The 19,299-nt window shown below is 45.2% G+C and overlaps 1 protein-coding gene across 1 annotated transcript in view; it reads right to left on the bottom strand.

Annotated features, from left to right (window-relative positions):
- LOC123774191 (zinc finger protein 271-like) overlaps nucleotides 1–18,013 on the bottom strand; it is a 163,894-nt gene extending 145,881 nt beyond the window's left edge. The window contains exon 1 of the mRNA XM_045768337.2: nucleotides 17,598–18,013. The gene's annotated coding sequence lies outside the window, so the exon portion shown is untranslated. The remainder of the gene's footprint in view (nucleotides 1–17,597) is intronic.
- Nucleotides 18,014–19,299: the final 1,286 nt, after the last annotated feature.

The raw sequence follows: 19,299 nt of genomic DNA, 5'->3' as shown, positions 1-19,299 counted from the left end.
TTTCTTTCTTTCCTTCTCTCTCTTTTTCTTTCTCTTTCTACATGAATATTATACTTGACTGTGTTTACATTCACTTGTAGATTTTTATTTTAGTTAATTAGTCCTAAACTTTTGATTAATAGATTTTTATTATTAGTCATAGAAAAACTATAGTGTTATATGTATACTCGGAAAATTTTACTTGTTTTAGTTTTAAGTAACAATAACTGCTTATAACGTCAGACTGATCTCAGCATGACATGAATCACAGGCTGCTTGATCACAAAATCTATTGTGTTCACATATTGCATATATAGATTTTTAAATTTTTACTTTTATATTCTGTTATAGATATAGTCTATATATTTCGAGCTATTACATATATTTTGTTGTATTACTCATTCTTAATTAAATAAATATAATATTTTAATTCTCTTTTTGTACCCTATTTATTTGTAATTTACACATACATATATAGGATGTCCATTTCTATCTCAGATATGTCTTCTTTCTTTCTCTCCCTTTCTATTTCAGATATGAATTACAAAATTATTATACCCTAATTTACCCTAAACGATTTAATGTAGGTAATTAAAAGATCATAAAAAAGTTTTTAGAAATGTTAATTATATACGTTCTAAGGTTGTATATAAAAGTTCTCAAAAAACCTTTTCTAAACGTAATTATAAACGTGCTGAAAACAATGAAATGTCGTTTTTAGGATGTTTTAAAAACATGAAAATGTTTGCTGGGATATTAGTGCGTCTGGCCTTGAGGGCGGCCGCCGATCAGCTGACTGTGTGAGTAGCTACGTCTTATGGCCTTTACTCACCATACAAGCTTAGATGTACAGTTATGGTGAACAAAACACGTAAATACGTATATATAACGTCTGTGTATAGTGAATAAATACAGAAAGAGTATTGTGGGAGGTGAATGAGGGTGAGTGAGGTGGTGTTGAGGGAGGGAGTGGCAGTGAGTGGCTCGCTGGTTTTTGTCAGTCACTCCTCGTTGCTTTTTGACTCACAAGATCAACTTAGTAGTTCATTATGGTGTACAAAACATGCAAATACTTACATATAACCTGTGTATATAGTGTAACAACAGCAAACTATTTGTTTATTGTTATATGAACATAATAATTGAATTACTAATATGCACACCATAATTTTGAGTACAGCGATGGTTCACACATTTTATAATATAAATATACCACAATTCACTGTATGGAATAATATTACTGCAAAAAAACTAAGAAAAAATCAATCAGAGACATTGAAATAATTAGGTAATAATATATTTGTGGCAACTGCCGTCTGACAGCTCGGGCGGAGTAGACCTCGTCTGGCGAAGGCTCTGCCAACGCCCCTTTTTTGCCACACTTCCCTACCCTATTGCGGCTAAAATATGCCACCTACGATTTTTTTGTTATTTTTTCCGTGATCAGGGAACAAAAATGAACACTTCTATAAGACGAATGAATTTTTGGGATTTTTTTTTTTTTTTGTTGCGCCTGTGGGTGTGAATTCCATTTGGGCCCCTAGCGGTTTGAGGGTTAACATCACGTCATATGACGTGTTGGACGTTATTCCATTCAACTGCGCATCACGTCATATGACTGTGTTGGAATTATACGCAAGATTTAAATGGCCCGCGGATACACAAGGTTCACCACACCTTCATCAGGGCTCTTGTAAACAGGCGCCATTTTTTTTTTAAATCATGGGCCAAACTCCCAGGTGTTATTGGCCTCAGTATTGAGTGAGCAACCAAGCCAGACGCCCGCAGCATGAGCTAACAGCACTGCTGTTCAGCTTGTGACCACAGCATCGCCTAAAAATGCCAAAATATACTTGTTCATGCTATTATGTAGCGATGATATTACAGAAGACCCCTGACTGTGATAAAACTGACCAGGGTTCTGATAAAAGCAGGATTGTGGTGATATTTAGCGCTGTGCACCATGGAGGGAGGAGTAATGCTGTGGGAGGGAGGGTGGTGGCGATGTCTTCTGACTGTGTGTGGCCACCTTTTATTGACTGCACTCAGCATACCAGCTTAGTGGTTCGCTATGGTGAACACAAATGTAGATACAGTGGTACCTCGCATAACGAATTTAATCCGTTCCATGTTCGTCATGTGAAACGGACGTCATACAAAACGAGTGTCCCCCATGTAACCAGTGTGATGCACTGTGTTTATTGTGAAATTTCCCCAGTGTGCATGACATCAAATGTTCCCCAAAATATAATTTTTCTTTGTAAAATGATAAATTACCGTCCCTGAACATGTCTATGTAAAAATAATTACCAAATTCCACTTACTTTGGCTGTGAGGGCGTGGACAAGGTGCGCTGTGACGTCATCAGGGTCTGGTCGCCCGTGTGTGAAGCTCCCAGACATGGTCTGGGAGCCAGGAAAGACATGGTCTTTCATGGTTTGGAAGAAAATGTAGAATAGAACCAGTGAAGAGCAGAGGTGCCATAGGCACAATCAGAAAACACTGTATAAACATCAGAGGTCCGCGGTTGTTCAACGTCCTCCCAGCAAGCATAAGAAATATTGCCGGAACAACCGTGGACATTTTCAAGAGGAAACTAGATTTATTCCTCCAAGGAGTGCCGGACCAACCGGGCTGTGGTGGGTATGTCGGCCTAAGGCCGCTCCAAGCAACAGCCTGGTGGACCAAACTCTCACAAGTCAAGCCTGGCCTCGGGCCGGGCTTGGGGAGTAGAAGAACTCCCAGAACCCCATCAACCAGGTATCAACCAGTTCGCGCAGGCCATTCAAGCACCGCGTGTTGCCACAAATATATTTTCAAATATTTTTTCTAAGCATTTCCAATGGGGTTTTATTTGTTTCTTTTATCGTATATGATGCATATTTGTGACCTTTACAATATGTATACAGTAGAATGTTCATAATTTTCCATGAAACTGTGATACATGTGTCAGTAATGTGTCCACAATAAATGTTTATTGTCACAATATTACGTGGTAAAAATTCACTAAAATTACAATATGTACAGTTTCACATACTATTTACACAGTAACACACTGTATTACACACTCAGTACTTTGGAGGTGCATAATAGTCAACGAAGTAGTCCATGGTATACAGCGCAACTTTGCTCTTCTTGCACCAGCTACAGATAGATTTTCGTTTCCTGTTTCATCATTCTGTGTGCTTGCAAATAACGCACTCGCGTGCACCCTTGGCTTTAGTACTTGTAGGTGGTATGTAGCCAAGCTTGTAAAGCATAAAGTAGTACTGAAACAATTATAGGAAAAACTCAATTTGTAAGGTAGTCTTCAAAAAATTGCTTTGTAAGGTCCCACACAGGAAGAGATTCAGCTAGCCTCAAAGAGTGTCCATCAGTCAGGAAGAGATTCAGCTAGCCTCAAAGAGTGTCCATCAGTCAGGAAGAGATTCAGGTATTCTTGAAAATATCAATGAACACCACCACCATGGAAGCCGCTAACACTGTTCATCTATGCTACTTGTATCAGATGCATCATCACTGAATGCAGAAAACGATTCATCTATATACATTAGAGATGGCAAGGGTGGGGCTCAGAGCTACACCTGGATACGCTCGCTGTATCATCCTCATAGGTGCTGTATGACTGGCATCCGACCGTTGTGTTAAGCCCTTATTGCGCCTAGCTTCACCAATGTTATGACCCTTATGTTCTTCAAACAATAGGGTCTGAATTGCACCGACTGAGCACAGTCTTTCAACACCGTGTGGGACAGGTGTTTGAGAGCCAGAGCCACGTGTGCTACAAATGGTTGCTCACGCAGTACTAACCCAGCCAGCAGCCCTTGTCTTTCATATTCGTTATAGCAAAAGGTTCGTTCAGTGTTTGTTGGGTAGGCTGCTCCATTATGACAATCTTTCTTTTGTTTCAAATGTGTTCCATTTCTTTTGTATTTGTCACTTATGTCTCAATAATGGAGCAGCCTACCCGACAAACACTGAACGAACCTTTATGACATTTGTCCATTTTTCAAATTGTTTCAACAGTTCTTTTATTTTTCGTTTTTTTTTTTTTTTTTAAGAAACATGGAGCAGCCGACCTGTAGACCACCGAACGAACCTTTTTGACATTTGCTGTATATCAGACATTGCATTTTCTTTTTCCTACAAATACGTCAATGCTTTGCAACATCTCAGCAGTCACCCTTTTATATCCCAGCATCATTAGCATCTTTAAACAAGAACAACATAATTTATGTGCATCGTCGGAAGCGTCTAAGAATGTGCAAGAAACAGCGCGACCCCACCATGTGGTGTTGACGTTACTCAAACCAGCGTTCGTCATACGGGACGATTTGACGCCGATCGGGCCGTTCGTTACCCAAAATATTCGTCTTTTGGGGCTATCGTTATGCGAGGTACCACTGTACTTATATATAACGTGTGTATAGAGGGTATAAACAGCAAGAGAAGGTTTGGAGCCGCCATTTTGGTGAGGGCGGTGGCGTCGTCTGCACGACGCCACCATGCAGACAACGGTGTTGTTTACTGGTTACCACGATGGTCTTTGGGCACCATACCAGTTTATTTGTACAAGTATGGTGAATAAAAAGGTAGATATTTATATATAATGTATGTATATAGCATAATAACACCACACAGTATTGTTGGAGGAGAAATATTAGTGCGTCTGGCCTTGAGGGCGGCAGCCATCAGCTGACTGTGTGAGGTCCTACGTCTTTGTGCCTTTACTCACCATACAAGCTTAGATGTATAGTTATGGTGAACAAAACATGTAAATACTTATATATAATGTCTGTATATAAGATATATAGTGTAATAACACCACACAGTATTGTTGGAGGAGAAATATTAGTGCGTCTGGCCTTGAGGGCGGCAGCCATCAGCTGACTGTGTGAGGTTCTACGTCCTTGTGCCTTTACTCACCATACAAGTACAATTATGGTGAACAAAACATGTAGATACTTATATATAACGTCTGTATATAGTGAATTATAGCAAAAGCAGTATTGTGGGAGGAGAATGTGGGTGAGTCAGATGACTTGAGGGAGGGCGGGAGTGGCTGGCTGGTACACGGCGGTCACTCCTCGTTACTTTTTGACTCACAATAGCTACTTAGTGGTTCGTTATAGTGAACAAAACATGCAGATACTTATATATAACCTGTGCTTATAGTGTAATAACCGACAACGTATTTGTTCACTGATTGATGAACATAATTGAATCAACAATATGCACACCATATTTTTGAGTACAGCAATGATTCACTCATTTTATTATATAAATATATCAAACTACACACTATTGAATAATATTACAGCAAAAAAACTATGAAAAATCAATCAGAGACATTGAAATAATTAGGTAATTATCTCTTTGTGGCAACTCGGGCCTGACAGCTGGCCAGCAACAGACCGCCTGGGACGCACACTGAGTCAGCACCTATAATTTGCCAGACTTCCCCGCCCTATAGCGGGCAATATATGCCACTTACAATTTTTTTATTATTTTTTCCCGTGATCAGTGAACACAAATTAACAGGTTAGGAAGAAAAAAAAAAATTTTTTTTTTCAAAATTACATGCGCCTGTGGGGAAGAAAGGATATTATACCCCTAGCATGTTAAGGGTTAATAAGACAAAGAACTTTGCTTAACCCTTAAAGTGCGCATCACATCATATAACGCGTTGGACGTTGTTCCAGTCAATTGCGCATCACGTCATATGACGTGTTGGAGTACTACGCAAGATTTAAACGGCCCGCGGATACACGGGGTTCACCACACCTTCATCAGGGCTCTTGTAAACAGACGCCATTTTTAAAACAAATCGTTGGCCAAACTCCCGGGTGTTATTGGCCTCAGTATTGAGTGAGCAACCAAGCCTGACGCACGCAGCATGAGCTAACAGCACTGCTGTTCAGCTTGTGACCACAGCATCGCCTAAAAATGCCAAAATATACTTGTTCATGCTATTATGTAGCAATGATATTATTACAGAGGACCCCTGACTGTGATAAAAAACCAGCGTTGAATGTAATGAAACGCCATTTTCTGGGTGAGACCCGGAGGCTCCCCGGAGCTTTACCGGCTGATATGCTAATGTCAGACTTTGGCATCAGTCATGTGTATGGAGTTCTAGGGCCTACCGGGGACCACGAGCCAGAACCTGGCCCCCTCAGAGAGGCAAGGGGAGCAATGGCCTATAGAAACCCCCGTGTGGTTGGAAGCATTCTATGTCTGCCATCGACCGGGTCAAGCATCCAGAAAGGTAAGCATTCCAAAACAAACCCCTATTCTGGTGAAAATTGCTACCTAAGCCGAACTAGTGAATAGAACTCTTCAACAGAAAACACGGAAACTAGTATGACGTCATACGTCACCGCGCCGCTGTCTGCGCAGCTCCCCCCTCCCCGGGAGGGGGAAGGGGGAGCCCCAGACCTCCCACGCCGGCTATCCACCCATCAGTTCTGAGGCTGGATGTCAAAACACGCGAAAAACGCCGACCGGAGGGAGGGAGGGTTGCCGGGGAGCCTCCGGGTCTCACCCAGAAAATGGCGTTTCATTACATTCAACGCTGGTTTTCTGGGGGGAGCCCCGTCGGCTCCCCGGAGCTAACTACCCACAGAGGAAGGTCAAAGGGACAAAACCGGGAGGCGGACACCACGCACCCCCCAAGGAGGCGAGACAACCGGCAGCAAACGCCAACCCAAGGCGCCACAGCCCCGAAAATCCCGGGAACAACACGAGAACCACGAGCAGCAAGGCCCCTGCACGAACACCAAAAATCCATGCCCGAAAGACTGCAAGGCCACGTCGCCCAGACGGCAGCGAGAGCAGCGAAGCCACGAACGCCACAGGCATGAGGGAAGAACACAGGCAGCTTAGCCACAAGAACACGGCTGACCACCCGGGACACCATCACCCGCGAACCGGGAAGAACAGAACCGGATCAACGCAAAACGCGCTCCGGACCCAAACGCCGTGGCACGCAAACAACAGCAGAGGGCCGCCACTGAACACAAAAACGACACACCCCCGGCCCGACCAACAAAGCACCAACAAACCCTGGACCCCTCCAGAATGCAGCAGCCCCACCCCGCGCCAGAAAAGATGGAGACTGCTGCCATCAAACAACCAAAACGCTAAAACCGAAGGAGCAAGAAAACACAGCGAACCGACCCCCAGAGGCAAAGGCCCAAAGGAAAGAGCCGACGAAAAAACACACCGGAACCGAAGGGGCACTACCAACCGAGGAGAAGACAGAGCACGCTGACCAGAGACCAGGATGGTGCAAGCGGCGCACGAACAGGCCGGAGGTGAAATGACGCACAAGACAGCTGACTAACGGTGCAGAAGCAACACCAAGACCGAAAGCAAGCTGAAGCGGCTCCGCCTGCGCCGCACGAAAAGAGGCGACAGTATGTGGCAAGACGACGGCCCCCAACCCCCACTAGAAAACCAAGCCGAGAGTAAACCAAGCCAACAAGAAGGACCCACCGAAGAAGGGACAGGAAAAGGAAGGACCGCCAAAATACCCCATACTGCCGCCAAGAAGCACGCAGGTGGGACACCTACCACGAAGCCACCCGACCACCAACCGGAGGCGAGACCACGAGGCAGAACATAAGCAGCCCCGACAAGGCCCCCCCGAGCCCAGGAAAAAGGCGGAGCCGCGAGAAGATCTCGGGCGCGACCACCGAAACCCAGGCGGCACAAGGAGATGGAACGTCTGCCGAACAGAAAAACTCCGAAGCATGCAAGCCCGCCAGGAGTTCAGAAACGACGGGTCCGACGCGAGACATCGCAAGAACCCCCCCAAAAAAAAATAAAACAACAACAACAACCGGCAGGGCAAGCTAGGAAAACCAAAGAAGGCGGAAGGGTCGCCGCCAGAACAGGACCCGAACCAAGGGGCCCGAACAACTGCAACAGACCGAGACAAAGAAGCACATCACAGGACACAGGCTGACCAACGCCTAAGAACACACGCAGAACATTCCTGCTGCAGAAGAGGCAGGAAGAAAGAGCAGAAGCACAAAAAAAAAAAAAAACCAGGAGAACAACCAGGGGTGGACAATCAGGCAGGGACAAAAACCCCACGCAATCCCCAGGCACAAAACAGCAGCAAAGCGCCACTCCACAACCGGACACAGGAACAAGGACACGCCACCGTGAAACACGGTACCAATGCTCACGTGCAGCAGCAGCAGCAACAGGCACCACTGCAACATGCAACATGTAAATAGCAACTCCCCTCTGCAAAGGCAGAGAACGGAGCAGGCAGACCCCAGACAGGGCCAACGGAGACACGACAAAACCCTGCAGGCCCAGAAACCTGCACCAGGCGACCGACGGCGGAGAAACCCCGCTCGATACCTGCTGGATGAGGTACTGGGAGCTCTTTTACACCTCAAGCCCGGCCCAAGGTCAGGCCAGACCGGCCAGAGGATGGCCCACCAGGCAGCTGCTAGGAGCAGTCCACCGGCCCACATACCCCCACAACCAGGACGGGCCGGAACTGCCATACGAAAACAGGCCAGTGCGCCCTGGAAGTCCACGGACGAACCAGCAAGAAGGCTTATGCTCGCAAGTAGGTCGTGTAACAAGCACAGACCACTGATGGTAATACAGTGTTCCCCAAAAGTGCCAATAGCACCACTGCACTCCACTGGTACTATCCCGCAAGTTCTACCAGATAGGCGGGACCCAAGAGCCAGAGCTCAAATCCTGCAAGCACAGCCAGGAGCCTCACCAGGTGAGTACAGAACCAACCCTACAACCCCCACACCTCACAACATTAAAAAAGGAGGGTCCCCTGAACGACTGTAGCATGGGTTGGACATGCACAGGAGGGGGACAGGAGTGGGTGATAAAGGGACAGTCACTGGTGTGCGAACGGTCTCAGTCGTACAAAATTATACCCAAATAAAGACAGGTATATGAACACCGCCGCATCCAGCGCCCGGCCAAAAGACGCCAGACCGCAGAAACTCACCTGGCGAATGGTGGCTCGAACTTGACACGACTCAACCGTGCCCAGAAGAACTTGGGAGCACCGCCAGGTGAAGACGCCAGAGCCGGACCCGCAGGAGAACAGGGAGAGGCGAAGGAGGCGGTCCACACCCATGACACAGAAAACCGCGGTGTCCTCCCCACAACTGGGAACCAGGACACCCCTGGCGCAAAGGGGCACATACCGCAGCCAGGGAGAAGAACGAGAGGCGAAGCACTGTAGCAAAAAAGGGCGCAAAACCCCAGCACTGAACCATCGCCCAGACCAAAACAAACTCCACGGCGCATGCGCATAACACGCTGGCCGAACCGCACACCCTCCCTGCGGGAAGGCGCCAGCCAGGACTATTGCACGAGAAAAAGAGCCAAAAGAGGAAGCAGGAACAAGAAAACCGGCCAAAGAAGCAAAGAGCCCAAAAAAAAAGGGAACCCAAACGGGCGACAAGTAGCCCAAACGGGCGACAAGTAGCCCAAACGGCCGACAAGTAGCCCAACCGGGCGACAAGTAGCCCAACCGGGCGACAAGTAGCCCAACAGGGCGACAAGTAGCCCAACAGGGCGACAAGTAGCCCAACAGGGCGACAAGTAGCCCAACAGGGCGACAAGTAGCCCAACAGGGCGACAAGTAGCCCAACAGGGCGACAAGTACTAGGAGCCGACAGACGTTCCAATAATGCGGGAAGTAGCGAAAAACCTTCCCGTACCCTCGAGAACACAGAAGCCAACACTAGTCCCGAAGGCACACGAAGGCGCAGGCGCACCCGAGATCAAAAGTCACGCAGAACCCCATCGAACGGGGAAACATGACAAAAACACCGTCCCAAAAAGCGGGGGAGGAAACATCCACCCACAGGACGGAACCAACCGACTCAAAGGCCAAGGAACCGAGCCCGGGGAGGGGCCGACGTCCAACAGCACGTACGGCGAGTGGGGAGGAAAAACCCCACTCCGCGTAACCACAAGCCCCGCCTAGAGGGGGATAAAACCCCCCACGGGGTCTAACGGGGCCAAGGCCCCCCAAGTCAGCCCCTCCCCAGCCCCGGGAACCTACACGACAGGCCCCGGGGCCGAGCCGTTCCCCCAAAGCCCCGGCCGTACCAGAAAACCGGGGCAGCCGTGAAAACACTAAGGAAGGGAGCCCACTGGCAGACTCATACAACACGGCTGGAGGAACAGGCCCAAATGCCCCCGTCACTACCCCGGAAGGGGAATTCCCCGAGACTGCCCGAGTCTCAACACCACCAAACACCCCGCCCTGAACCTACAGACGGTAAGGAACCGGATGCAGGCAGGAAGGGTGAACCAGGGGAAAAACGAAATACAACGGGGCAGCCCCGGGGCTCCCGGGGAGGAAACCACGAGAACGTTGCCACCACCAAGGCTCAAGTGCAACGCCCCTGCTGCCCGCACCCGCTTTGTTAGCACAACTGGGTAACCGAGCCACAACGAGCAACCAAACTCGCAGGACACCGGGTCGAAGGTGTCACCGACGCCACAGGCAGCAGACGGAGGCAAAACAGAGAGTCACCCAGAGACAAAAGGTGAGAGCAACCCTCAAACTCGCTGGAAGCGAGGGGGGGGCTCTGGGGTCACATCCATCGGACCCGCGCGCCCCCAGGGGTTTCCCAGGGTCCCGAGCGTTTACTTTAAGAGGACTCGCGCTCAGGTAATCCCAGGCAGGGTACTGCTAACCGGCACCCAAGCTACCAAACAACTTTCTAAGAGCTGAACCCCCGGGACGTGTACACTCACGGGGACCTAGCAGGGGGTACCACCAGAAATACTCAGAACACAAGGGACACAAGGGGCAAGAACGAAGGCAGACCCCCCCACCAGGTATATAAACGAAAGAAAAAGAAAACCCCGCAAGAGGACAGCGTACCCAAGCGGAACAGAGCCGGCCGCTATGATTGGTAAAGACAAGCTGCACAGTACCCCGCGCCCCACCAGTGCAAACACTGCCCCTTACTCTAAGGCGAACAAGGGAGACAGAACACCCGAGCACACAAAGAGCGGCCGAAAACCAAGCGGTAAACGGCCAAGCAGGGGCAGGACCCAAGGAACTTGTGGAAGGTGGCCCCAAGCCCCAAGGGCAGTACTTACAGGGCACCTAGGGAAGGGAACCCTAGGCGCATGCAGCCCGAGTACTGAAGAATCACACCCGGCTCACGCACCACCTAGAAAACAGACACCACACTCTAGGTACAGTGCTGAAACAACCACTGGAGCCGGAGCACATAACCATTGCCTATAGCATCAGCCGAAGAACTGATGGGTGGATAGCCGGCGTGGGAGGTCTGGGGCTCCCCCTTCCCCCTCCCGGGGAGGGGGGAGCTGCGCAGACAGCGGCGCGGTGACGTATGACGTCATACTAGTTTCCGTGTTTTCTGTTGAAGAGTTCTATTCACTAGTTCGGCTTAGGTAGCAATTTTCACCAGAATAGGGGTTTGTTTTGGAATGCTTACCTTTCTGGATGCTTGACCCGGTCGATGGCAGACATAGAATGCTTCCAACCACACGGGGGTTTCTATAGGCCATTGCTCCCCTTGCCTCTCTGAGGGGGCCAGGTTCTGGCTCGTGGTCCCCGGTAGGCCCTAGAACTCCATACACATGACTGATGCCAAAGTCTGACATTAGCATATCAGCCGGTAAAGCTCCGGGGAGCCGACGGGGCTCCCCCCAGAAACTGACCAGGGTTCTGATAATAGCAGGATTGTGGTGATATTTAGCGCTGTGCGCCATGGAGGGAAGAGTAATGCTGTGGGAGGGAGGGTGGTGTCGATGTCTTCTGACTGTGTGTGGCCACCTTTTATTGACTGCACTCAGCATACCAGCTTAGTGGTTCGCTACGGTGAACACAAATGTAGATACTTATATATAACGTGTGTATAGAGGGTATAAACAGCAAGAGAAAGTTTGGAGCCGCCATTTTGGTGAGGGCGGTGGCGTCGTCTGCACGATGCCACCATGCATATGACGGTGTTGTTTACTGGTTACCACGATGGTCTTTGGGCCCCATACCAGTTTATTTGTACAAGTATGGTGAATAAAACAGGTAGATATTTATATATAATGTGTGTATATAGCGTAATAACACCACACAGTATTGTTGGAGCAGAAATAATAGTGCGTCTGGCCTTGAGGGCGGCAACCATCAGCTGAATGTGAGAGGTCCTACGTCTGTGCCTTTACTCACCATACAAGATTAGATGTACAGTTATGGTGAACAAAACATGTAAATACTTATATATAACGTCTGTATATAAGATATATAGCGTAATAACACCACACAGTATTGTTGGAGGAGAAATATTAGTGCGTCTGGCCTTGAGGGCGGCAGCCATCAGCTGTGTGATGTCCTACGTCTGTGCCTTTACTCACCATACAAGCTTAGATGTACAGTTATGGTGAACAAAACATGTAGATACTTATATATAACCTGTGCTTATAGTGTAATAACCGACAAAATATTTGTTCACTGATTGATGAACATAATTGAATCAACAATATGCACACCATATTTTTGAGTACAGCAATGATTCACTCATTTTATTATATAAATATATCAAACTACACACTATTGAATAATATTACAGCAAAACTATGAAAAATCAATCAGATACATTGAAATAATTAGGTAATTATCTCTTTGTGGCAACTCCGGCCTGACAGCTAGCGAGCAACAGACCGCCTGGGACGCATGCTGAGTCAGCGCCTGTAATTTGTCAGACTTCCCCGCCCTATAGCGGGCAATATATGCCACTTACGATTTTTTTATTATTTTTCCCGTGATCAGTGAACACAAATTAACAGGTTAGGAAGAATTTTTTTTTTTTTTTTTTTCAAAATGACATGCGCCTGTGGGGATGACAGGATATTAAACCCCAAGCATGTTAAGGGTTAATAACAATTGTTTTAAAATATTTTATGAATAATAATTTAGAATTTTCTTCATAAAACCGAATCATTTTAAAAGAAAGTTAAGATTTAATATACAGTATCACTCTGGATGATCGAGGTCAGTGGCCTGGTCGCCATGTGAGGGACTGCCGATGCCAAAACAAACCCAATACCGACCGTCGGTAATATCGACCACCAGACCGGTATACGAGGCTCCAGATACCGATCTCCCAAACCGGCAGATCGGTATAAAAGAGGCCGTTAAATTGAGTGGATACTGTAGATACAGTTAACCCAACCATCTCTTTCCTGTAAAATCTCTGTAGCTTGATCATATAAACTGAGTAAATTCGTTACACAGGATCTTCCAGATCGAAAACCATACTGTCTGTCTGATATTATATTGTTTTTTTTCAGGTGTTCTACCCATTTAGTTTTAATTATTTTTTTCCAATATTTTGACAATTACACTTGTCAATGATACAGGTCTATAATTGAGGGGGTCATCCCTGCTGCCGCTTTTGTAGATTGAAACGATGTTAGCCTTTTTCCACATATCAGCTACAACTCCTTTACACAGGGATGCCTGAAAAATCAGTTGAAGTGGAATACTGAGCTCAGGTGCACATTCCCTCAGAACCCATTGCGAAACTCCATCTGGACCAACTGCTTTCTTCTTACTTAGCTCCTTGAGCATTTTTTCCACTTCGTCTCTAGACACCTCTATGTGCTCTATGTTATTCTCTGGAATTATTATTGTCTGGTTCCCTGAAGATTTCATTTTGTACAAACACACTTTGGAACTTTTCGTTCATTGCTTCACACATTTCTTTTTCATTTTCCGTGAATCTATTTCCCATTTTCAACCTTTGAATATTATCCTTTACCTGCAATTTGTTGTTTATGAATTTATAGAATAGACCTGGTTCTGTTTTACATTTGTCCGCAATCCCATTTTCAAAATAAATTTCTGCCTCTCTCCTCACTGACGTGTAGTTGTTTCTCGCATCTTTGTATCGCTGGTATGTTTAGGTGTTTGGCCTCTTCCTATATTGATTCCATTTTTGTGTCTTTTGGTCTCTGGCCCTCTCGCAATTTCTGTCGAACCAATCCTGTTTCCTAGTTCTGCATCTCTGCTTTGGTAGAAATTTTTTTGTGCCTTTATCATATATTTCACAAAACTTGACATACATCTCATTTACTTCCTTGCCTAGCAACAAATCTGTCAAATTATACTCACTAAAAAAATTTCTAAGGTCGCCATAGTGTCCTCTCCTGAAGTCAGGTTTTTCAACTGCTTCAACCTCCCTATTTTCTTCCAGATTATAACGCATTGCATACTTTATTCCCAAAAAGACATGGTCACTTTTACCTAAGGGAGGAAGGTACTGAATGTCATATATCTCTTCCTCCTTCCTGGTAAATATCAAATCTAGCATGGAAGGTACGTCCCCGTCCCTCATCCTCGTAGCCTGTTTAACATATTGATGCAATAATGTTTCCAGGATAAGGTCTACAAATCTTCAGGTCCAAAAATCCTCTGTTCTGGCTTCATATGCTTTCCAGTCTATAGATTTTAAGTTGAAGTCGCCGACTATCAACAGTCGTGATCTATCTTTATCCGCTCTTACTATAATCTCTCTCATTATTGTTATAAGACTCTCTCGTTTACTATCTAGCTCCTCCTTTGTCCATGTGTTGCTTGGCGGTGGACTATAAGCATTTATGATCATTAGTTTATCATCCTCATGGCAGATTTCTAGTGCTATTATGTCAGCTTCTCGTGGATTGGATATCATTATTTCGTTCAACTTTAGGTGTTCTTTCACCAGCACAGCAACGCCACCACCTTTCCTAATTTTTCTGTCCCGTCTCCAAATTGAGTAGCCCCTTGGGAATATGACCTCATTTAAAATAATATCTACAAGTTGGCAGCCACTCTTGTTGTTTGGCCTCACCATACCAACTTAGTGGTTCGTTATGGTGAATGCATATCTAGATAGGTATATACAATGTGAGTGTGTATATAATGTAATAACAGCAAAAACACTGTTTGATTTATCAAAGAATATAATATAGATGTGACATATATGAGCCCCATAATTTTGAGCATAGAGATGTTCCACACATTAAACTATATAAATTCCACAAATTACACACTTGTAATATTATTACAGCAAAAAAAAAAGAAACAAATAAGAAACATAAAAATGATGTTTAAAAATTATATTCGCGGCAACTGCCGCCCCACGGGGTGGTGGGGTCGAGTGACCCCAAGAGCTTCATAGCTCAGGGCCCATATGTAATTTGATCAACTTCTCAGCTCCATCACAGCTAAAGTATGTCACATACAATAATGTTTTTAAGTTTCCCCGTGATCAGAGACAGTAATTTAACAATATAAGAGAAAAAAAATTTACAAAGAATTTATTTTTGGCGCACCACGGGTGTCATATTTTAACGATTAAACCGCTGCAAAACGCACATATACGATTTGACATGACTCAAGTTTTTAAAACTTGCACAAACACTTTCCAATTTTTTATGCATAATCAACTAGGTAAATGCTCCAACTTTGAATAAATGATTACAACGTAACTGAAAAAACAAGAGAATCAAAATTAATGTTAAAATTGAATATTGAAAACTTCAGATTTTCAAATCAGAATAAAAAATATAAACTATCACCAATTGTTTATTTAGTGTTAATATTCTCTCAGAACAGCATATGACCTTAATTTTCATCAAATTAGAAGATAGGTTTTCAGTATACAGTGGCACCTTGACTTACGATTGCCCCTACTTACGATAATTTCGAGTTACAACAAAAATTTTATCGAAAAATGCGACTCGACATCCGATGGTGAAGTCGACTTACGATATTTGTTAGTACACGTTCGGGTCGACCGAGCGTGTGGTTCCCGGTCACGCAGCCGACCCGCCTCAGTTTACTACAGCTGCCCGCTTAGTTACGATCGCGCCTATAAGAAATTTTGCCTTTGTGGTGATTTTTTGCATTTTGAACATTAAAGTAATAATTATACATCACACCACGAGTCCCAGAAAAGTCAGTGGTAAGGCTCAACATATGAGATCCCATGTAAGGATGACCATAGAGCAGAAACAAGAAATCATTCGTAAATATGAAGATGGTGTGTGGGTTGTTGGACTGGCTAGGCAGTACAACAAATCTCAGTCAACGATATCCACCATACTGGCCAAAAAAAAAGACATTATGGGTGCTAAAGTGATGCATCATTACAGACAAATGTTAAAACGAAGTGAAAAACAAATGTCTCTTGACAAATTTGTAGTGAGACAAACAAGCACTGAACCACAACCAGATCCTAGTGGTATTCAGGCAAAACGTAGGAGAGAGAGTACCCCCAGAGAAAACATCACTGCCTGATGTGATAATGGAAGGGGACTCCCCTTCCAAACAGTAACAACTCTCCTCCTCCACCCTCATCACCATCTTCCATATGCCATCAAAATCCCTCCATAAAGGTAAGATAAACTTAGGTACTGTATTGTAGTTAGAAAAAAACATTGTATTCTGTATAAAATGTATTTGTATGTTAATATTTTGGAGGGTGGGGAGCAGATTAATTCAAATCACTTTATTTCTTATGGGAAAAATTGCTTCGTCTTATGATATTTCGACTTACAATCCATCTCTGGGAACAGATTAGCATCGTAAGTCGAGGCCCCATTGTAGTTTACTGTAAAAAAAAATCATCAATATGACATTTGAAATATGCAGCAAATTTAGACCAAAAAAAATTATAACACCATATGTATAATGTTTATGAAAAATCCATTCTGAAGGGATTGTAGAACAGACAGTTGAGCACACAAGATGTTAAAATAGTGAGAATTGGTCAAAAACTGGAATTTTAGAAGCCCCTCTTAAGTTGGAACTCCAGTTTCAGAGATACCTTACCAAACCTTACAAAACCTAAACCTTACCTAACCTAATCCTTACCCAACCTAAACCTTACCCAACCTAAACCTTACCCAACATGCCCCTGTTACCTTACCTTTACCCAACCTATTTGTATATAGGGAGCCAGTCGGCCGAGCGGACAGCACACTGGGCTTGTGATCCTGTCATCCTGGGTTCGATTCCGGGCGCCGGGGAGAAACAATGGGCAGAGTTTCTTTCACCCTATGCCCCTGTTACCTAGCAGTAAAATATGTACCTGGGTGTTAGTCAGCTGTCACGAGCTGCTTCCTGGGGGTGGAGGCCTAGTCGAGGACCGGGCCGCGGGGACACTAAAGCCCCGAAATCATCTCAAGATAACCTTACACGGGTATGGTAACCTTAGGCAACCTAAACCTAGGCCAGTCTAACATGTAATGTCATGTACATGACTGTTCACCAGTGAATATTAAAACTTACCTAACATGGGTTGACTGTCCAAGATGAGGCCGAGTATGCAAGGTGGGCCGACTGTGCAAGGTGGGGCCGACTGTGCAAGGTGGGGCCGACTGTGCAAGGTGGGGCCGACTGTGCAAGGTGGGGCCAACTGTGTAAGGTGGGGCCGACTGTGTAAGGTGGGGCCAACTGTGTAAGGTGGGGCCGACTGTGTAAGGAGGGGCCGACTGTGTAAGGTGGGCCGACTGTACAAAGTGAGCAGACTGTAGGGCATAGTCTTGTAAGTCACCTCTGTAGGGTAAAGGAGGTCCATGATAAAAGTTGTTACCTTGTGGTGTGAGAAGAACGCCGATAACGGCGTGTACGTTATGATGACGTGGACGCGAGACAAATCACACCCGGACAATATGTTCTTTATGGTAGACGTAGTTTGGTGGAAGGTGTTTCCCTGTTGACGACTGCAGGAGTCTTGAGAGATGTCTGAACCCGGCCGTGATGGCTGTGGTTGTTGTTGTGGATACAAAACACTCTGTACATTGACAACATCGCACACTAATATTTTTACCACTTCGAACACCAGTTTTGGACGTTTCGCGTATGTGTACGTGTTCCATATTAAAACGACAATATAATGCTATTAACAATTAAAATCTTCTACTTAACAGGCATATAGTTATTAAATGAAGTTTAGTGACGTGATGGACATAATCCGGAGTTGGTAAGGACGCCGCCCGCCAGCGTAAACACAACACACCCGAATGCCCACAAACACGATACAACACACAAAACACAACACTTTTGTCAGTTTTTGGATAAACTCCCTTTACATTTATTATGTGATAGATATACTTGTATATAATAATAACTATTATAAATAAGCGCCTAATATTTAATATTAATCAATAAAAAAGAAGTCAGAAGCTACACGCCTGTCTGTACATGTCTTTTGTGTAAAAGTATTTTGGGCACTCATGTACTTGTGCGCTAGTTGGCGTTCACAACTGTTCTCACCTACAAGCATTAGAATTAAACAAACTAATTTATTTATTCATTTATATACAACAGTCGTGTCATAGGCAGCGTAGGGGATGGGCGTTTGAGGGTCCTCCCCTGCGTTTGCACTCGTTATCGTGGGTGTAATTGTACCTCCGACAGTTACGAAGCCTAATAACCAATCTGGGACACACACATACACACCAGGTGTGTCTGAAACTTGGTTATCACCTGCACTGGTGAATTACAAGTGGCATTTGTAGCTGTATTGCTGACGAGCGAGGGGAAGGTTGTTGATCAGGCCTCAGACGTCCCCTCCTCACTCGCCTGTTGGGCCTAAGCCACACGTGTATCAGGTACACGACAATTTAGCTCTTGCGTCACACTACCGCTGAGCCGTGTTTGTCTTGTTCTTCGATCGAAGACGTTAGTGACCACGAAACAATGCAGCCTCAGTTCAGGGGAGATATTTTGAGTCATGCCTTAACTCTCCCACTTCTACATTAGTTGATGTGAAATAGTGCTGTGACGATTGAGTGTGGTTAGAAACTGTGTGAATATACAAAGTGTAAGGGCACTGGTGTGGCACGCTCTGTTAGGCCTAGCATTTCGCCCGGCCAGGGAATGAGGATATGGTGCCAGGAACACCTTCACGATCAACATGCTTATTTATTTATTTATTTATTTATTTTATTTATTTATTTATTTATTTATGCATATACAAGAATGTACATAAGGAATGTGAGGATACAAATATGGTAATTACAGTCTTGTAAAGCCACTAGCACGCGCAGCGTTTCGGGCAGGTCCTTAATCTAAGAAAATTTTAAGGAGGTAAATACTTGCAAAATTATAGACAAAAAATGATAACAGATTACATGAAATGAAAAAAAAGATGAGAGAAAATTGTAGGTACAGTATATTAAAGCACATAGGCAAGGGGCCCAGAATGTGGAATGACCTTCCCAACCATGTTAAAGACTGTACCTCTCTCAACCAGTTTAAGATAAAAACTAAACACTACCTAATAAATTCCC

Source organism: Procambarus clarkii, chromosome 73 (assembly GCF_040958095.1).
Source record: "Procambarus clarkii isolate CNS0578487 chromosome 73, FALCON_Pclarkii_2.0, whole genome shotgun sequence".
NCBI classification, from domain to species: Eukaryota; Metazoa; Arthropoda; class Malacostraca; order Decapoda; family Cambaridae; genus Procambarus; species Procambarus clarkii.
The sequence above is the reverse complement of the archived record's forward strand: the minus strand, read 5'-3'. Positions and strand labels throughout refer to the sequence as shown.